This window comes from Manis javanica, chromosome 4 (assembly GCF_040802235.1).
Source record: "Manis javanica isolate MJ-LG chromosome 4, MJ_LKY, whole genome shotgun sequence".
In the NCBI taxonomy this organism is placed as follows: Eukaryota; Metazoa; Chordata; class Mammalia; order Pholidota; family Manidae; genus Manis; species Manis javanica.
Window position 1 is genome coordinate 41,314,848 of NC_133159.1, and position 20,238 is coordinate 41,335,085.

The 20,238-nt window shown below is 37.6% G+C and overlaps 1 non-coding gene across 1 annotated transcript; it reads right to left on the bottom strand.

Moving 5' to 3' along the window:
• Positions 1–7,336: 7,336 nt before the first annotated feature.
• On the bottom strand, positions 7,337–7,500 carry LOC118973058 (U1 spliceosomal RNA). Its single transcript, XR_005062277.1, has one exon. It is a non-coding gene; the product is annotated as a U1 spliceosomal RNA (small nuclear RNA).
• Positions 7,501–20,238: the final 12,738 nt, after the last annotated feature.

Consider the following 20,238-nt stretch of genomic DNA (forward strand, 5'->3'; position numbering starts at 1 on the left):
GTCTAAAATTCCCGCATTAGTGATTCCTGTCCTCTTTAAAACTCCTCTTAAATGTCAATAATACTTGAAAGGAGTGAAAAACTAGCATAATTTTGTGAATGGATTTATTTTATTTCTTTTGAAGCATATTGTGGGTAACCTGACATCACACTGAAACCGGGATGGGTTAAGAGTTGCTAAATGTGGGGGGAAAGACACAGAAAGAGGAGGAAGGAAACAATAAAAATTACTGTTTACTTTAGAATTTTGTCCTGGGCCCTTGCTTCTAAACATACCTTTGGAACTTAAATGTCCTTCTACCACAGATTGCTCTCCACATTTGATAGCTTTGTATTGAGGTCAAGAAGTAGGCATGTTCTTACAGAGTCTTCTCTTGGGAGACCAAATGTCTGTACAACATACCCAGGAATTTGTGTAACCATAAAAAATAGTTTTCTCCTGTACTATAAACATACTTCTAGGAAGAATTTGGCATTCAAACTTCAAAATAAAATAGAAATGACTATAAAAAATACTTTATGGCAAATAAAAGGTTATTCTATCAACTAAGTGCTCCTCATCTCTGATTTAAAGACACGGATTTTGAGACTCTGCCTGGAAGGGGCCATGTGAAGACACAAAATGATATTTAAACAATTTAAATCAGAAATCAGATCATACCATTTATAAAACCCACCAGTGGCTTTTCTTTGCACTTTGAGTAATTTTATCTAGCTGCTTGCCATAGCCTATGAGGCTCACTTATGATTTCTGTTCTTCCTCTATGTTTACAATCTCATCTACCATTCTGCTTTTTGCTTCATTCACACTGGCTTTCTTTAATGTCCTTCAACACACTAGGGTAGTTCTTGTCTTAAGGCTGTTACATCTTCTCCTGTGCCTGGACTGTTCTTCCTTTAGATTTTGCATTGCTAGTTCCAGTCATATGTCAGCTCAAATGTCACCTCTTAAGTGAGGCATTCTCTTACCATTCTATCTAAAACAGTATTCATTATATGAAATTATTTGTCAATTAGCTTGTATCTATATATATCCTCTCTATTTTATAAGGTCTGTTAAAGAGTTGGTATTTTGTTTTGTTCCTCACCATATCCCCAGCATCAAAAATAGTGGCTTGTATACAGTAGATATTTGATAACTACTTTTTAAATGAATGAATGAATGATGCAGGAATAAAGGGGGCAATTGAAGTTGTGAGGTTCCTAGGAAGGCAGAAGAGAGGCATTAGCCTTAAATTAGAAAGGAATGCCTCTGTCATTGGGCCTGGAGGGTAAGAGAAGCAGCAAAGATTTTAAATGTCTTAGGAGGAAGGAAGGAACAGGAATTTAAAAAAGAGTTCCTGACACAGCAGTAGCTGACTCACTGACTCCAAGAAGGGACTGGCAGTTACCAAAGGGAGGAGTTTGGGGAGGGTGTATGGGGAGGGAGGGAGAAGGAGATTAAGGGGCACTATAATTAGCAATCACAATATAGGTAGGTCACAGGGAAGGCAGTACAGCACGGAGAAGACAAGTAATGTCTACAGCTGCTGGACAGGGACTGCAATGAGGTGGGCGGTTAGGATTTGATAATACATATGGGTGAATGTTGAAACCACAATGTTGTTCATGTGAAACTTTCAAAACTGTATATCAATGATACTTTAATAAAAAAATCATGCCTAAATAAGTTTAAAAGAGATCCATTAATAATATGAAATAAAAGCTCAAAATGACAATAAAGTATGAAGTCATCATTGTTTTGCCTTTTTAAAAAAATAGAGTTCCTGTCTGAAAGTTCATGGCCTCCATTTTCTGTTTGAAATGTGATACAAAGTCAATGTTGGAAATGAGGGGATAGATAGTGATCGGTCCTGTTTCCAGGGGAATCAGTAAATAAATTATTTGCTTTTAGTTTGTTTAAATTTCACACAAGTTGAAGCCAAGCCCAATTGGTAGTTTTCGTTTCCTGAGTAACTAAACTTTGAGCCAAGCATCTTACTTACATTAATTCATTTAACCCTCACAGCAACCTAAGTTGCTCTTCACAGTTTACAGATGAAGAAACTGAGGTTAAAAGAGGTTAAATAAACTTGCACAAAATCACACAGAAATTGGAAACTGTGTTCTCTAATTCCAGACATTTTACTCTTTTGTCTGTTACCTGCTGCCTGCCAAATATCTAAAACAGACTTCTGGTTTACTAATTAGGTCATTGATATTCCTTTGTGGCTAACCCTCAATCTAGTTTTTACACACAATGTGCAAAGTAACAAATGTCATGATTTACATACCCCCAAAGGTCAGTTCATAACTATCATTAAGTAAGCATCTGACTTCCCGTCAGCCTTCCTTTCTGAATGATTATGTCTAAAAGACGTTTGCTTAGGTGGGGTTAGGCACATGTGCCCAAAGTGTGCAAGAGCAGCCTGATGAGAGGTGGTGGAGCATGAGCAGTGTGAGAGGGTGAGTACACAGCCTGATGGGGCAAGGGGTGAGTGTCCAAGCAGAATAAGGAGGGTGAGGAGTGAGGGCAGTGGTGGCAATGGAGATTGGTTACACACAGGGGTGATTTTTCAAATGAGTGAATATATTAAAGATAATGGGAAGCCAGGTTTCTCACTGTAGGAGAAAGGAGTTATTATGGAATTATAGAAAGGCAGAAATTAGAATGAACTCTGTGGTGTTGGATTGGAACTGTAGTTATTGGTGTGAACTCATAATTTTTAAGTATGTAGAGAAGTAGTTATAGATGTGGATGTGCATGTGTATGCATGTGTGGGTGTGTATATACATATGTATGTTCTCAAGCCATGTTCACTGAGAGGGCCTGGGAGCAGTGACACCCTAATAGCAATGAGCTACTTAATCTAAATGCTATTCTACCTAAAAAATCATTTTCCACTCAAAGGAACTTGGGTTTCTTGAGAGATGACTGATTCCAAGGGCAGGAAAGGTACAAGATGAAACTGGAATCTCATATGCCAAAAATAAGGAAGTAGTCAAAGAATGAAGACATTTCAAAAGGACACAGGCCAGCTTGAAGGGGCTCCCACAACCCCCACAGGACCAGTATAGGGACAATTTGAGAATCAGTATAAATAATCATACAATAGATTACACTCCATTGTTTAAAATAAGAACCCGTCATCTAAACTGATACATACAAAAAGAGAAGAAAGCTTTTTGTTACAGTGGAAGGCCAACAATGAATGTAGAAGGGAAGAGGGGATTAGAAACTCACCATCTGGCAACCAGAAGAGTAATAATTAATCCAACCAAGAAACATCTATATATGTTAAGCTACTTGTTGAAAATTTGGTGAGGAATGGGATATTTACAATCTCAAATATATTTTAATAAATAAATACACCTCCCTACAATATATTTATTAAGAAGGGGAAAAGAATGACTTTACAGTGGAGAAACCTGGCAAATGCCACTGTGATATAATGAGTTATAAGAAATACATATTTGGTCATTTTTATGACCAAATATATGTTTCCCAAGTATATTTGGTATTCATCCACAATTCCTGAAAACACTGCAGAGTCTTAAAGATAAAATAGGGTTAATGAGAGACTTTTGGACCCCCACCCAAAGGCCGGGGCTGGAGTTTGAATCAGCCAATGGCCAATAATTTAGTCAATCATGACTATGCAATAAAGCCCTCACAAAAAACGATGAGAAGAGCTCTCTCTGCTCTGCTTTGCCTGCTCTGCTCAGTTGAATCTTGCATCTTACTTGGGGAGAGCTTCTTTGCTTGGGAACCAGAATGCCTCCACTTGCCACTGAGCCAGGCCCCAAGCTCCGCAAGGATAGAAGCTCGTTTATTTAGGACCTTGCCCTAGGCCTCTCTTCATCTGGCTGTTCACTTGTATCCTTTATGGTATCCTTTATTAAACTGATAAATGTAAGTGTTTTCCTGAGTTCTGTTAGCCACTCTAGCAAATTAATCGAACCTAAAGGAGAGGTCATGGGACCCTCCAATCTATAGCTATTAGGTCAGAAGCACAGGTACCTGCCTGGGTCTTGCAACCCACGTCCAGTTGGGGGTGGGCGACAGTCTTGTAGGATGGAACCTTTAACCTGGGAATCCGGTACTGTTTCTGCGCAGATAGCTCTAGAACTGAGTTGAGTTCTCCAACACCCTGCTGGTGTTCAGGAATTGCCTGATGTAAGTATGTGTGGGAAGAGCCCCTCTCACATATTTACACATTGGAATTGGGTCTGCCTACCCAAATGAAGTTCTACTATTACTGAGGTGTATAATATTGTTACTGTTATACATATATGTATGGAAAAAATACACCATCTCATCTGGTGTCAGAAATGTTGCAGCCACTCAATTTGTGAACACAATTAACATCAGTAATGGCACAAATTGAAAGTGTTACCACCTGATGGTATGCAATGAGGAAACCCAGCATCACTTCTATGCTCTTCCTACTAAAAATGCGTAGCCTGAATCTAATCTAGAGGAAACATCAGCCAACCCAAACTGAGTATAATTTATGGAAGTAGCAAGGTCATAAAAATCAAAGACTATGGAACTGTTTTGTTTAAAGACTAATAAGATGTGATAATTAAATGTATCACTATTGGGACAATTGGTTAAACTTGGAGTCTGTGGGTTAGATGATAGTAATACATCAATGTTAATTTCCTTATTTTGGTAATTTGTGTGTGATGAGGCATCATATGGGCAACCTACTGTCAAAGGTTCAGGGGAAAGAAGTCTTCTTTGTACTCTTCTTACAAATTTCCTATTAAGTTGAATTTTGTTTTAGGATAAAAAGGAAAAAATGTTAGCAACAGGATCAAAAAGAATACCATTTGAAACATTGGAACTGTCAGTGTCTTAAATGTAAAATACGAGTCCTGTAATTGTGGGTAGAAAAACAGAACTTTGTGTTTATAATAGTAGCAATTATTCTACCACAATTCCAATATCCTGCTCAATACCTACCTCCTTCTAAAAGCCTCCTTTGACCCTCCCAGCCCACACTCATTATCATCCATTCCATGTATGAACTCAGGATACATATTTTTGCATCTCTTTCTTAGCACTTTATCATAAATAAACTTGTGACTTCTTTGGTACTGTTGTCTTATATAAATTTTGAGTTCTTGTTTAAATCTTCCAATGAATATGTTATCTCCATAGTTATGTTGTAATCAACTTAGAAGCAGATACCACATATGATCTCTTTTTCTTCCCAAAGTACCTCACATTGTTTTCTAACTACATTTCCATTTCCCAAGGATTACCAAAGAATAATTAATCACACTTGGCAAATATTTTTTTATCCCAACTATGTATCAGGTGCTGTAAATAATAATTTCTTACATATATAGAATGCTTTACATTTCTGAAGTAACTACACATCCATTATCTCATTTTGAGGAAGGTGCTGCCACATGATAAACATGCTCGGAGAAGAGCTGTGGTTTACTGATAATCACTCAGCTATTTAATACCAGAACTAGGATGGCAACTTTGGTCTTCAGCTTCCAAATCCTGTGTTTTTTCCACACCACCATCGGAGACAGCAAGTCTGGACACACTGATGGACACGCTGATGGTCACACATATTTATCAGTTCTCTATTGTTGCTGTAACAAATTACCACAAACTTCCTCGCTTACACCAAACAAACACATTATCTTACAATTCTTTCGGACAGAAGTCTGACACAAGCTTTCCTGGGCCAAAGTTAAGGAGTCGTAAGGGTTGCATTCTTTTCTAAAGACTATATGAGAGAATCCATTTCCTTGCCCTTTCCAGCTTCTGGATGCTGCTGGTGTTCTCTGGTTTGTGTACCTCTTTCTTCATCTTCAAAGCAAGCAACACTACATCCCTCTGTGCCTTTCTTATATAATTGTATCTTCCTCTGTCTCTCTCTTCCACTTATAAGAACCTTGTGATTGAGTTGAACCTACCTGGTGTAGGGACCAAGGGATGGCTGGCCCAAAACATGCCACTTTGGCATATTGATTACTTTTATTTGAAATGACTGGAGAAACAGAAAAAGCAGGAGAGATTCTCTGACTCCCCTCTGGACCCCTTGCCTGGAAACCAGGAAATAAATCTCCCATATAGAAGGTACTCTCTCTGCTCCTGGAGGTCAAGAGAAGTCCTTTTCATCATAGACAGGGAATTCAAAGCCAAAAAACCTATATAAAAAAACCTTGCTACTTTTTACTAATTTTCTAGTCCATCCCAAATACTTTTAAAATTCTTTGCTAATTAAAGTGCCCAAACCTAAGTTTTCTTTGTCCCATCAGTTCCTCATAGATTTATATTTCTTTGTCTAAAATGCATAAGAACTCCATTTCTTAGTCATTTCTTCAGGTCTCAATTATATTATTAGGCCTCCATACATACATAATTAAACTTTAGTTTTTTCTCCTACTAAATCTATCTCATATCAATTTGATTCTTAGGCCAACTAGAAGAACCTCAAGGGGCAGAAGAAATTTCTTCTTCCCCAACACTGGATGATCCAAGATAATTGCCCTATTTTAGGGTCAGTTGGTTAGCAACCTTTATACCTTCTCTAACCTTTATTTCCCTTTGCTGTGTATCCTAACGTATTCACAGATCCCAGGGATTAATATATGGACATTTGGCGGTGGGGACACTCTTCTGTTTATCACGTCCTTCAAAGGTTCACTTCCCCAAGATCCAGTGAGCACTTCAACATCTTAATTCAGGATGTGAATGGTTCTTCCATCTACTAAATATCAGTTATCAGGTCCCAACAGTTCACTTTATTTATTGATAGTTATTAACTTTTAGAAATTGGTTTCCTGGAAAAATAAGCCAGAGTTTAATTTACAAAAATTTGTGTTCACTGAGTCCACTGGTTCTTAATTCAATAAATAAGGGAATTGAGGCCAGTGACATTAAGTAACTTACCCAAGGACACATGGCTAGTAAGTGGCAGAGTGGGAATTCAAACTTAGGTCCCTAATCTAATGCCTATGATTTAAACAATAATTTTTTCCTTGGGATCATCCAATTTGCATGGACTGACTTGAAAATGCAAATTTCTGCAGAAAAGGACTAATGCAGTTCCCTCCAGTAGTAGATTAAATAAAATGATGGGTATAGAGCTGTGTTATAAAGGGGGAAAAACACTGTGATAGATGAGTGCATTAGTGTATAAGCTGACAGTTGTGAAACAAAGTAAATATCTAGAAGAGGCTTGATCAAGTCCTAATTCTGCTAGTTGTATGATTGTAGGTGAGTCCTAGACTCTGGTAAACTCTCTTAACCTTGGTTTCTCATCTAAAAAATAATCCTTCATAGGGGTTTTTGTGAAGATTAAATGCCATAATTCTTTTTTTTTTAATTGGAGAAAGCATTAATGCAGTCCCCCACTACCACAAATTATGCAGTCAAGTTTCCCACATTTGGGGAACTCACAGGGGTCAGCATATCCAAAGTGCAATGGATAAGGCTCACCCTGGGAAAACCACCTTCACAACCATAGTATCTCCCCTGACAAGTAAGCAAGAAATACCATAATTCCTGAAGAGCATTATGGCAGAGCCTAGCCCAAAGTACATGTTCAAGAACTGTTGGAAAATGTAAATATCCTGATGGCTTCTTTACCTAATCCACCTGTTGATTCTGGAATGGGTGGTTTATTAATCAACCACAAGATGGAGCTAGAGACATAGGAATGTATTCTTGAACAAGAATTTTTAGTTTATGGAGAAGTAGCATTTCCATCTGGATCTTGATAGAACAGATACTGTCTCCCTTTAAGCCACGTTCAATGTTCTTCCATCATGACAGTCTTTGGGATTTTTTGTTTGTTTGGTTGTTTTTCGAAAAGAGACAGTCGGATAGACAAAGGAGAACAGAATTTCAGTAGAAATTCTATTTAATAATGTGAATTTTACTTCCACTTGAAGAAAATACTGGATCTGATATAGAGGAGATGACTGTACAGTTATAAAAGAAAATCTTTGATTTGTTTTGGTTTAGTCTGTAGGTCACAGGCAGATTTTTGTCTACACTCTGCTCCAAAAGGCATTCTTATAATTTCTCCCAAGACACCCATCAGGTCCCCATGAAGACAGGGGTTCTAGAAGTCTTTCTTAGTATCCCATGATTCTCAGGAGATAGATTAAGCTTCAGTTGTTCCCAGAGGATCACTTTGAAGGTATATTTTGAAAAGCTCATTAAAAGCTCAACTCTCCTTAACTTCAGGCATGATTTTATAGGCTATGCTTCTATTATAATTAGAATCTCAAGTAAATCATAAGGTCCACTATCAAATACCAACCTTCAAGGGACATTCTTTTAGGATGCAAACAAGCATCACTATAGGAACAGCTTAGATTATCCCCAAATCTAACTGGATAGGAGAAACCTCTTTGTTTCTATGTATAAATAAGGGATGAATAAGCATTAGCCAAATGAAGGAGAATGGAAGAGGAAAGATCATTCCAGGCTGTGTTCAGGACATGTAAAGGGTCAAAGAAGAGAAATCAATGTACTTACAGGTTTTAAACTAATTACATACGGTTCAACAGTGAAAGTTGGAGGGGAATAACAATTGTTAAAACTGAAGGGATAAGCTGGAGATAAATCATTAGACTGTATATTTTATGTTGAGTATGGATTTTACCTGATGGATTTTACCTGGATCCACCTAAGGATATCAAAGGGGGCAGGACAAGATCATATTCATACTTTAGAAAGATCATTTTGGCTGCTAGAGAATAGAGGAAAGCAAGACTAGATGGAAAGTGTGCTGATATATTCTATTTGTCTCTCCTGGTACTGTTTCTAGGACCCTACTTCACTTATACTGTGTCCCAGAAGTTTGACCTGTATGAGCTTTCAGTAGGCCCCCCTGTCTGGATTATGGTTGAGTCCAGCATTGGGAAATAATTGCAGGAGATCAGAAGTCAGGAGGAAAGAGGGGTTCTCAATTTTAATCCCCCAGCTCCCTCCCTAAGGATATTTCCTTTCACCTAAGGCGACAGGTCTTATCAGACAGCACTCTCTGCACAACTTTTCTCTTCAGATTCTGGTAATCACTCTCTCCCCTTATCCTTTCATGACTTTGGCTAGTAAAGATTCCCACTATTGCTAGTACCAGAGGAACCTTATGTCCCAGATTGGTCTCCCTAAAGCCTGTACATATTTTGTTAATAATTCCTTTAGTATAAACACACGGAAAATTATCTAGTTTGCGTGTTCCACCTATTTCCTGCCAGGACTCTGACTAATATAGAAAGAAACAAGTAATAATAATGATAGCTAATATTTATTATATTTCAGTCATTCTCCTAAACAGTTTAAATATATTAACTCAATGTTACAGCAACTCTATGGAGTATCTCTCCTTTACAGTTATGAAATCTGGGTTATAAGAGATTTTGTAATTTTCCTAAAGTCACACAGCTAGTAAGGAGCTAAGCCAGAATTTAATCCACACAGTCTGTTTCCAGAATCTATGTGTTCTTAACCACTATGCTCCTTTAGTGAGGTAAGAGTTGATGCTGTAATTTGAAGCAATTGGGGTGGAATGGAAAGAAGTGAAAGATTTAATAGACATAGCATAATAGGTATTAACATAAAAAAAGACACATAGATCAACAGAACAGATCAGAGAATTCACAAAGAAACCCATACACTTATGGTTGCTAATTCCAGCATAATTTTGAGGATCAATTGAATCAAGAGGCAACAAAATGCATTGGTTTAGGAATGAGATGGACCCAGGTTCATGTTTTGGATCTTACTACCTGGGTGATCTTGAGTAAGTCACTTTAACTTTCTGGGTTTCGGTTTCCTCATCTATAAAATGAGACCAATAAGACCTACTTCGTGGAGCTGCTATAAGAATTAAACAATGTACTGAAATTCCTAGTCAGAGTGATTAGGCAAAGAAAATAAATAAAAGACATACAAATCAGAAAGGAAGAAGTAAAACTGTCTCTGCTTATAGATGATATTCCTTTATGCAGAGAAAACCCTAAAGACTGTTAAAAAGCCGTTGGAACTACTAAATGAATTCAGTAAAGCTGCAGGACACAAAATCAGTATGAAAAAATCAGTTACATTTCCATACACTAATAATGAACTATCAGACAAATTAAGAAAACAATCCCATTTATAATTACATCAAAAAGAATGAAATATCTAGGACTAGATTTAACCAAGGAGTTAAAAAAACTTGTACACTGAAAACTATAAGACATTGATAAAAGAAATTAAAGACACAAATAAATGAAAAACTACCCCAAGCTTATGGTTAGGAAGAATTAATGTTGTTAAAATGTCCACCACAATCTACAAAGAAATTCCTATCAAAATTTCAATAGTGTTTTTCACAGAACTAGATGGAACAAATAATTCTAAAATTTGTATGGAACCACATATGACCCAGAATAGTCAAATCAAACTTGAGAAAGAAGAGCAGAATTGGAGCCATCACACTTCCTGGCTTCAAACTATATTACAAAGCTATACTAATTAAAACAGCATGGTATTAGTATAAAAAAGATACACAGATAAATGGAACAGATTAGAGAGTTCACAAATAAACCCATGCATATATGGTCAATTATTTTATAACAAAGGGGCCAAGAATATACAATGGGGAAAGAATTGTCTCTCCAATAAATGGTGTTGAGAAAACTGGACAGCCAAATGCAAAAGAATGAAACTGGACCCCATCTTACACCATACACAAAAAACAACTTAAAACGGATTAAAGACTTGAACATAAGACCTGAAACCATTAAATTCCTAGATGAAAACACAGGGGCTAAGCTCCTTGACATTGGTCTTGGCAGTGATTATTTGGATTTTATAACAAAAGCAAAAATAAGTGGTAGTACATCAAACTAAGCTTCTGCACAGCAAAGGAAACTGTCAACAAAATGAAAAGGCAACCTAAGGAATGGGAGAAAATATTTGCAAATCATATATCTGAAAAGGGGTTAATATCCACCTTATATATAAATCTCATATGGCTTAATAGCAAAAACCAACACACAATCCAACGAAAAATGGGCAGAGGAGGTGTTTTCCCAAAGAAGACATACAAATGGCCAACAAGTACATGAAAAAATGCTCAACATCACTAATCCTCAAGGAAATACACATCCAAATCACAATGAGAGATATCACTTCACACATGTTAAAATGGCTATTATCAAAAAGACAAAAATGACAAATGTTGGAGGACGTGGAAAAGGCAACCTCGTGCACTGTGGGTGGGAATATAAATTGCAGCCATTATGGAAAAAAGTATGAAGGTTCCTCAAAACACTACAAATAGAACTACCATATGATCCAGCAATTCCACTTTTGGGTATTTATCCAAAGGAAATGAAAACACTAACTTGAAAAGATATCTGCACCCCCACATTCATTTTAACATTATTCACAATAGTCAAGACATGGAAATAATCTACTCCATTGATGGATGAATGAATAAAGAAAATGTGGTATATGTATGTGTAGTTATATATATATACAATGAACTATTATTCAGCCATAAAAAGAAAGAAAGTCCTGCTTTTTACAACAACAAACAGTTGGACCTTTCCTTTCTTTGGGTGGCCCCAGTACTTGGACATCTTTATGACATGTCTTTAACTCTATCTGCTGTTAGATTTAGTGGTTTATATACTTTTCTGCCCTATCAAGCTCCACTAGTCAGGAATAGGGTCTTAGAATCTAAATTCATATCCTATCCTTATTTACTACTATAATATGTAACACAGAGTAACACTAATATTTGTTGAATGAATAACTCAATACCTCTAGGAAATTATTTCCTGAGTTTATCTCAATTGGCCTGTCCTGATGTCAAGAAGATGAGGAAAATTACTCTGCTGCTTTATTGGTTACTTTTCTTGTTTATTCACAAATCCTGGCACACACTAGGTGCTTAGAGAATATTTGTTAAATAAATAAAGTAATACCAAGCAATTACAGAGAACTGACAGCTTAACACAGTGGAGGCTGTGGAGTGAGATAAACTAGATTCAAATCCTGGTTCTAATGCTATGACACACTGAGCAAGTTACATATTCTCAATGTGCCTCAGTTTCCTCATGTGTAAAATGAGGATAATAATAAAACCTGTCTCATAGATATAAAAGAATTGTGAGATCTAAATGAGATAATTCTGGCCAGCTCATCATGAGGGCTTAACAGTTGTTATCCACAATAACAATTGTTACTGTGCTGAGGGTGAGAAACACTCTGGGTCCACCATCCATTGTTTCTTTTTTAAAAAGTCATTATGTGAAGCCACATAATGCAGGCTTTACTATGAGTCTGGCCTCCTCAATAATAGGCAAATGAATAAGTCTCAAACGTTGAAACTAGCTTGAGATTGCCACCCTATCTTTGACCCTGGACTGAGCTTTTCCTGCTTCTCCAGAATTGACCCCAATTAGCCCTAAGTTTCAGTTTCTCATTATCTGCTACACAGCCAATGTATAATATCGTCTGCTCTTATCAGATGTCTCCTCACTGCTCACTGCCAGACATAATTTCCATCCCCTCACCTTTGCTAGTTCTTCAGCCTGTAATGCTTTCTCTTCAGCTTTTTCCTATTTGAATCCTTCCCATCCACCAAGATTTAGCTCAGACCCTTCCTGGTCCATTACATGTGTCTCCTCAGAAGTCCTCCTTGGCCATCTCAGTTGTACCTCTCTCTCCTCCCCATTCTGAGAAAAACAACCTCCCTCAGTCCTTGTTTGTCCATCTTTGCTTCCTTCAAGCACAGCTTTAAGATTAAATTATTTTCATGAAAAATAAGTTTTGCCAAGTTTATTTTTCAGAAAGGCATCTTGTATCAGTGAACCAAGAGGGCTGAGGTCACAAAGTTCATAAGTAACTCCAAACCTGTACCCTGTTGTGAGTGTCTGGTCTCCATGAAACTAAGGAGCCCAGGTGATATTTAGACTAAAAAATTAATAGTCTAAGTTTTCTGACCCAGAGTTTCTGTTAAAGAATAGGAATAGTATGGTGGTAGACAAAAAAAAAAAATCTGTTTTAGAGATAGTCTTGGTGAAAGTTCTAGTTCCCTGAAAGCCAGATCTGGCCTTTGTCACGAACATCTTTGTTGTCCCCTGAAATACCTAGCAAAATACTTTGCACCAAGTAGACACTCAATAGGCGTATAACTGAATCATGGCCTGATGATCCAAGTTCTTGATTTTGTTGCTGTAAAGGATAAACACTAAGGCATGGAAGTATGATTTAGTCATGTGATGAACTGCATAAATATGAGATGAAAGGAAAAGGATAACTCTGTTATGGACTGAATTGTGTCCACCCAAAATTCTTATGTTAAAGCCCTCACTCCCAATGTGATTGCATCTAGAGACAGGGCCTTTAAGGAGATAATTAAGGTTAAATGAAGTCATAAAGTTGGGGCCCTAATCTAATATGACTGGTGTTCTTACAAGGTAAGAGACACACCAAGGATGCATATACAATAGAGTAAAGAACATGTGAGATTCTGGGAAAAAGATGACTTTGTGAGAAGCAAGGCAGAAACCTCCTCCCAAAATCAAATAAAATATGAAAATACAGCAAATACAACTAATCCTGAAAACAACCTGAAGACTGCAGAACAGACTGCCTACTTCTGGGAAGAAAAGAAGATCTCACAGAAAAGGGTAAAGTGGCAAAGCCACAATCTGGCAGGACCCAAGCCCTCCCTCCACCCCAACCCACAGGTAAGAGGAAGAGGAGCAGAGCTGGGAGTAGAAGCCCAGGACCACTGAACGGGTGGCCCTGGAGATCTGCTCAGAGAACACAAACCCATACTACATGGTGCTACGGAGATTAGTGGCCGAGATTCCAGCCACTTGTGGAGAACAGGTACACACTACCAACTCCCCCAAGACAAAAAAAAAAAAAATGCTGGCAGTTTGAAGGACTTCCCAGCAGCAAGAGGGGTGCTAGAAGGACAAAGATTACACAGAGCTCTCTGCTCAGGAAAAAGGGCAGGTGGAAAATACCTTCCTGATCTGCTCAGCCCAGCAGGTTAGGAACTCTCAGGAGCTTCAGACAGCTCCATCCTCCTAGCTGGCAATACAGCCCTGAGGCTCCCACCTGTGGTGCACAGCCTGCTATTCCTTCCTCCAGGCAGGCATCTGTCCTGCTCATCTGCCACCCCCGCCATCATGGCAGGCCAGCCGGAGGGTGGCTCTGCCCATGGCATCTCCAGGGGCACAGCACCGAGGCTACTCCCTGTGCACATGGCCCACCTGACCTGGCAGGTGTTACAGCCAGGAAGACAGGAAAGTGCCCCAGCAGAGCTCCTCACCTGCAGCCCCCACCATTACAACAGGCTGGAGGGAGGGTGGCTCCACCCACAGCAGCTCCAGCAGCACAGCCCGGAATATTCTCCCTGCTCATTTGATCAGCTGATGGCACACACAGCCCACCTGAAATTAAATCACTACAAGCAAGACAGAAAGGTGCCACAGTCACTGCACACCAACAGCTGTGGCTCCCACACAGGAAATTGAGCTTCTGGGAAATATAGGGTGCCTCATAGAGAAAGCTGTTATTCTATCGGAAACACTAACAAAATGAAGAGGAAGAAGAAATTGGCCCAATCAAAACTACAAGAAAAAACACCAGAAAGACGGATTAGTGAAATTGCCAGTCTTGTTGATACAGATTTCAAAATAAAACTCATAAACATGTTCACAGATTTACAGAAAAGTATTCAAGATCTCAGGGAGCACTTCAACAAACAGATGAAAATCCTGAAAAAGAGCCACTCAGAGCTGAAGGATACAGTATCTGAAATGAAACACATGATGGAAGGATTTAAAAGTAGATTAGATGATGTAGAGGAGATTGTAAATGAAATAAAAATTATAGAACAGGAAAACAAAGAAGCTGTGAAACAGAGAGAAAAAGGGATCTCTAGGAATGAAAGAATAATAAGAAACCTGTGCAACCAATACAAAAGGAACAATATTTGCATTATAGGGGCACCAGAAGAAGAAGAAAGAGATAAAAGGATAGAAAGTCACTTTGAGGAAATAATTGTTGAAAATTTCCCCAGTCTGGGAAAGGAAATAGACACTCAGGTCATAGAATTGCAGAGATCTCCTAACACAAACAATACTAAGAAGACAACATCAAGACATATAATAATTAAAATGGCAAAGATCAAGGGCAAGGAGAGAGTATTGAAAGCAGTCAGAGAAAAAAATCACTTATAAAGGAAACCCCATCAGACTACCAGCAGGCTTCTCAGCAGAAACCTTACAGGTCAGAAGGGAGTGGCACTATTTATTTAATGTAAGGAAACAGAAGGGCCTCCAACCAAGAATACTCTGCCTAAAAAGATTATTATTTAAATTTGAAGCAGGGATTAAACAATTTCCAGATAAGAAAAAGTTGAGGGAATTCATCGTCACTAAACCATCCCTACAGGATCTCTTAAAGGAACTGCTCTAGATGGAAGTGCTCCTATGGCTAAATAGCTGTCACCACAGAAAATAAACCCATAGTACAATAGCAGACCAATTAATTACTAAGCAAATATGAAATTAAATCAACTACTCACAAAATCAATCTAGGGATACACAAAGAGTGTAGAATATGACACCTAATATATAAAGTGTGGAGGAGGAAGAAGGAAAAGAAAAACAAAAAGTATCTTTAGATTGTCTTTGAAATAGAGTAATAAGAGATTTAAGATAGACTCTTAGATAGTAAGGCCATTACCCTTGACCTTTTGGTAACCACAAATCTAAAGCCTGCAATGGCAATAAGTACATACCTATCAATAATCACCCCAAATGTAAATGACCTGAATGCACCAATCAAAAGACATAGAGTCACTGAATAGATTGAAAAACAAGACCCATCTATATGCTGCCTACAAGAGACTGACTTCAAACCCAAAGACATACACAGACTGGAAGTAAAGGTATGGAAAAAGATATTTCATGCAACTAAAAGGGAGAAAAAGGCAGGAGTTGCAATACTTGCATCAGGCAAAACAGACTTCAAAACAAAGAAAGTAACAAGAGACAAAAAAGGATATTACATAATGATAAAAGGGTCAGTCCAACAAGAGGATATAACCATTATAAATATCTATGCACCCAACACAGGAGCACCCATATATGTGAAACAAATACGAACAGAATTAAAGGGAAAAATAGAATATAATGCATTCATTTTAGGAGACTTCAACACACTACTCACTCCAGAGGGTAGATCAACCAGACAGAAAATAAGCAAGGACATAGGGAACTGAACAACACATTAGAACAGATGATCCTAACAGACTTGTACAGAACACTCCACCCAAAAGCAGCAGGATACACATTCTTCTCAAGTGTACATGGAACATTTTCAATAATAGATCATATACTAGGACACAAAAAAAGCCTCAGTAAATTCAGACGGATTGAAATTGTACCAACCAGCTTCTCAGACCACAAAGGTATGAAACTAGAAATAAGTGATGCAAAGAAAACAAAAAAGCCTACAAACACATGGAGGCTTAACAACATGCTCCTAAATAATCAATGGGTCAATGACCAAATTAAAACAGAGATCAAGCAATATATGGAGACAAATGAAACAACAAGTCAACAACCCAAAACCTGTGGGATGCAGCAATGGCAGTTTTAAGAGGAAAGTATATAGTAATACAGGCTAACCTTAAGAAACAAGAACAATCCCATATGAGCAGTCTAAACTCACAATTAAGGAAACAAGTAAAAGAACAAATGAGGCCCAAAGTCAGTAAAAGGAATGGCATAATAAAGATCAGAGCAGAAATTAATAAAATGAAGAATAAAACAATAGAAAGAATCAATGAAACAAGGAGCAGGTTCTTGGAAAAAATAAACAAAATAGATAAAACCCCTAGAAGGACTTACCAAGAAAAAAAGAGACTGCACACACATAAACAGAATCAGAAATAAAAAAGGAAAAATTACAAAAGACACCACAGAGAAATACAAAGAACTATTAGAGAATACTATGGAAAATTACATGCCAACAAGTTGGACAACTTAGAAGAAAAGACAATTTTCTAAAAAAATATAACCTTCCAAGACTGACCCAGGGAGAAACAGAAAATCTGAACAGACCAATTACCAGTAATGAAATCAAATTGGTAATAAAAAAACACCTACGAACAAATCCCAGAACCAGATGTCTTCAAGGCTGAATTTTAGCAAACATTTAAAGAAGAACTAATGCCCATCCTTCGTAAAGTGTTCTAAGAATTAGGAAGGAATCCATCCAAACTCATTCTATGAGACCATCATCACTCTAACACCAAAACCAGACAAAGATACCACAAAAAAGAAAATTACAGACCAATATCCCTGATGAACACAGATGCAAAAATCCTCAACAAAATATTAGTGAACCAAATTAAAAAATACATCAAAAAGATCATCCATCATGACATTTATTCCAGGGATGCAAGGATACAAGGTACAATTTTCAAAAATCAATTCATATCATAGACCACATCAACAAAAAGGACAAAAATCACATGGCATGCCATCTCAATAGATGCTGATGAAGCATTTGACAAAATTCAACATCCATTCATGATGAAAAGTCTCAACAAAATGGGTATAGAGGGTAAGTTCCTCAGCATAATAAAGGCCATATATGACAAACCCACAGCCAACTTCATACCTAACAGAGAAAAACTGAAAGCTTTTCCTCTAAGATCAGAACCAAGACAGGATGCCCACTCTCACCACTTTTATTCAACAGAGTACTGGAGGTCCTAGCCACAGCAACCAGACAACACAGAGAGATAAAAGGCATCCAGACTGGTAAGGAAGAAGTTAACTGTCACTGTTTGTAGATGACATGATATTATACATAGAAAACCCTAAAGACTCCACCAAAAAACTATTAGAACTAATAACTAAATTCAGCAAAGTGGCAGGATACAAAATTAATACACAGAAATCTGTTGCATTCCTATGTACTAACAACGAATTAGCAGAAAGAGAAATCAGGAAAACAATTCCATTCACAATTGCATCTAAAAGAATAAAATACCTAGGAATAAACATAACCAAGGAAGTGAAAGACCTATACTCTGAAAACTACAAGACACTCATGAGAGAAATTAAAGAGGACACCAATAAATGGAAATCTATCCCATGCTAATGGATAGGAAGAATTAATATTGTCAAAATGGCCATCCTGCCTAAAGGAATCCCTATCAAAATACCAACAGCATTCTTCAATGAACTAGAACAAATAGTTCTAAAATTCATACAGAACCATAAAAGACCATCAATAGCCAAAGCAATCCTGAGAAAGAAGAACAAAGATGGAGGAATAATGCTCCCTAACTTCAAGCTCTACTACAAAGCCACAGTAATCAAAACAATTTGGTAGTGGCATAAGAACAGATATATAGATCAATGGAACAGAATAGAGAGCACAGATATAAACCCACACATATATGGCCAATTAAGATGTTATAAAGGAGCCATGGATATATAATGGGAAAAGAGCCTCTTCAATAACTGATGTTGGCAAAATTAGACAGCTACATGTGAGAGAATGAAACTGGATTATTGTCTAACCACACACACAAAAGTAAACTCAAAATGGATCAAACACCTGAATGTAAGTCATGAAACCATAAAACTCTTCAAAGAAAACATAGGCAGTAATCTCTTGAATATAAACATGAGCAACTTTTTCCTGAACACATCTCCTTGGGCAAGGGAAACAAACTAAAAAATTAACAAGTGAGACTCATCACACCAAAAAAAGCTTCTGTACTGCAAAGGACACCATCAGCAGAACAAAAAGGCATCCTACAATATGGGAGAATATATTCATAAATTATTTATCCAACAAAGCGTTAACATCCAAAATATAAAGAACTCACATGCCTCAAAACCCAAAAAACAAAAGAACTGATTAAAAAATGGGTAGGGGATCTGAACAGACACTTCTCCAAGGAAGAAATACAGATGGCCAACAGGTACATGCAAAGATGATCTTATCAACAGGGAAATGAAAATTAAAACCATAATGAGATATCACTTCACACAAGTTAGGATAGCCAATATCCAAAAGATAAGAAACTACAAATGTTGGAGAGGATCTGGAGAAAGGGAAACCTTCCTACACTGCTGGTGGGAATGTAAACTAGTTCAAACATTGTGGAAAGCAATATGGAGGTTCCTCAAAAACTAAAAATAGAAATACCACTTAACCCAGGAATTCCACTCCTAAGAATTTACCCAAAGAAAACGAGATCCCAGATTCAAAAAGACATATGCACCCCTATGCTTATTGCAGCACTATTTACAATAGCCAAGATGTGGAAGCACCCTAAGTGCGCATCAATAGATGAATGGATAAAGAAGATGTGGTATATATACACAGTGGAATATTATTCAGCCATAAAAAGAAAAGGAATCCTACCATTTGCAACAACATGGATGGAGCTAGAGGGTATTATGCTCAGTGAAATAAGCCAGGCAGAGAAAGACGAGTATCAAATGATTTCACTCATTTGTGGAGTACAACAAAGCAAAACTGAAGGAACAAAATAACAGTAAACTCACAGACACCAAGAAGGGACTAATGGTTACCAAAGAGGAGAGATTGGGGAGGATGGGTGGAGAAGGCGAAGGTGATTAAGGGGCACTGCAATTCATAGTCACAATTTAAGTAGGTCACAGGGAAGGCAGTATAGCACAGAGAAGACAATTAATGACTCTATAACATCTTACTATACTGATAGACAGTGACTGCAACAGGGGTAGGGAGGACTTGATAATGTGAGTGAGTGTTGAAACCACTGTGTTGTTTATATGAAACCTTCATAAGATTGTATATCAATGATACTTTAATAAAAAAAAGAAAAGACCATATGAGACACAGTGAGTAGGTGGCCATCTGCAAGCCACAGAGAGAGGCCTCAAAAAATAAACTTGCTGACACCTTGATTTGGACTTCAAACCTCTCGAACTGTAAGAAAATTAGCTTCTGTTGTTTAAGCCACCAAGTCTGTCATATTTTATTATGGCAGCTCCAAAAGACTAAAACAGACCATAGTACACTTTCTAATGAGGGTAGAATTTCTCCAAAGTGTGTTTAGTAGAACCTCAGAAGAATAATAATGGAGGTACAGAAAAGAGGTTGTTCAATGGTCAAATAAGCTTGAGAAACAGGGTTATTCTCAGAGTCTTTAAATGGCTAACATATAGTCTGATTCTCCAGGAGGAC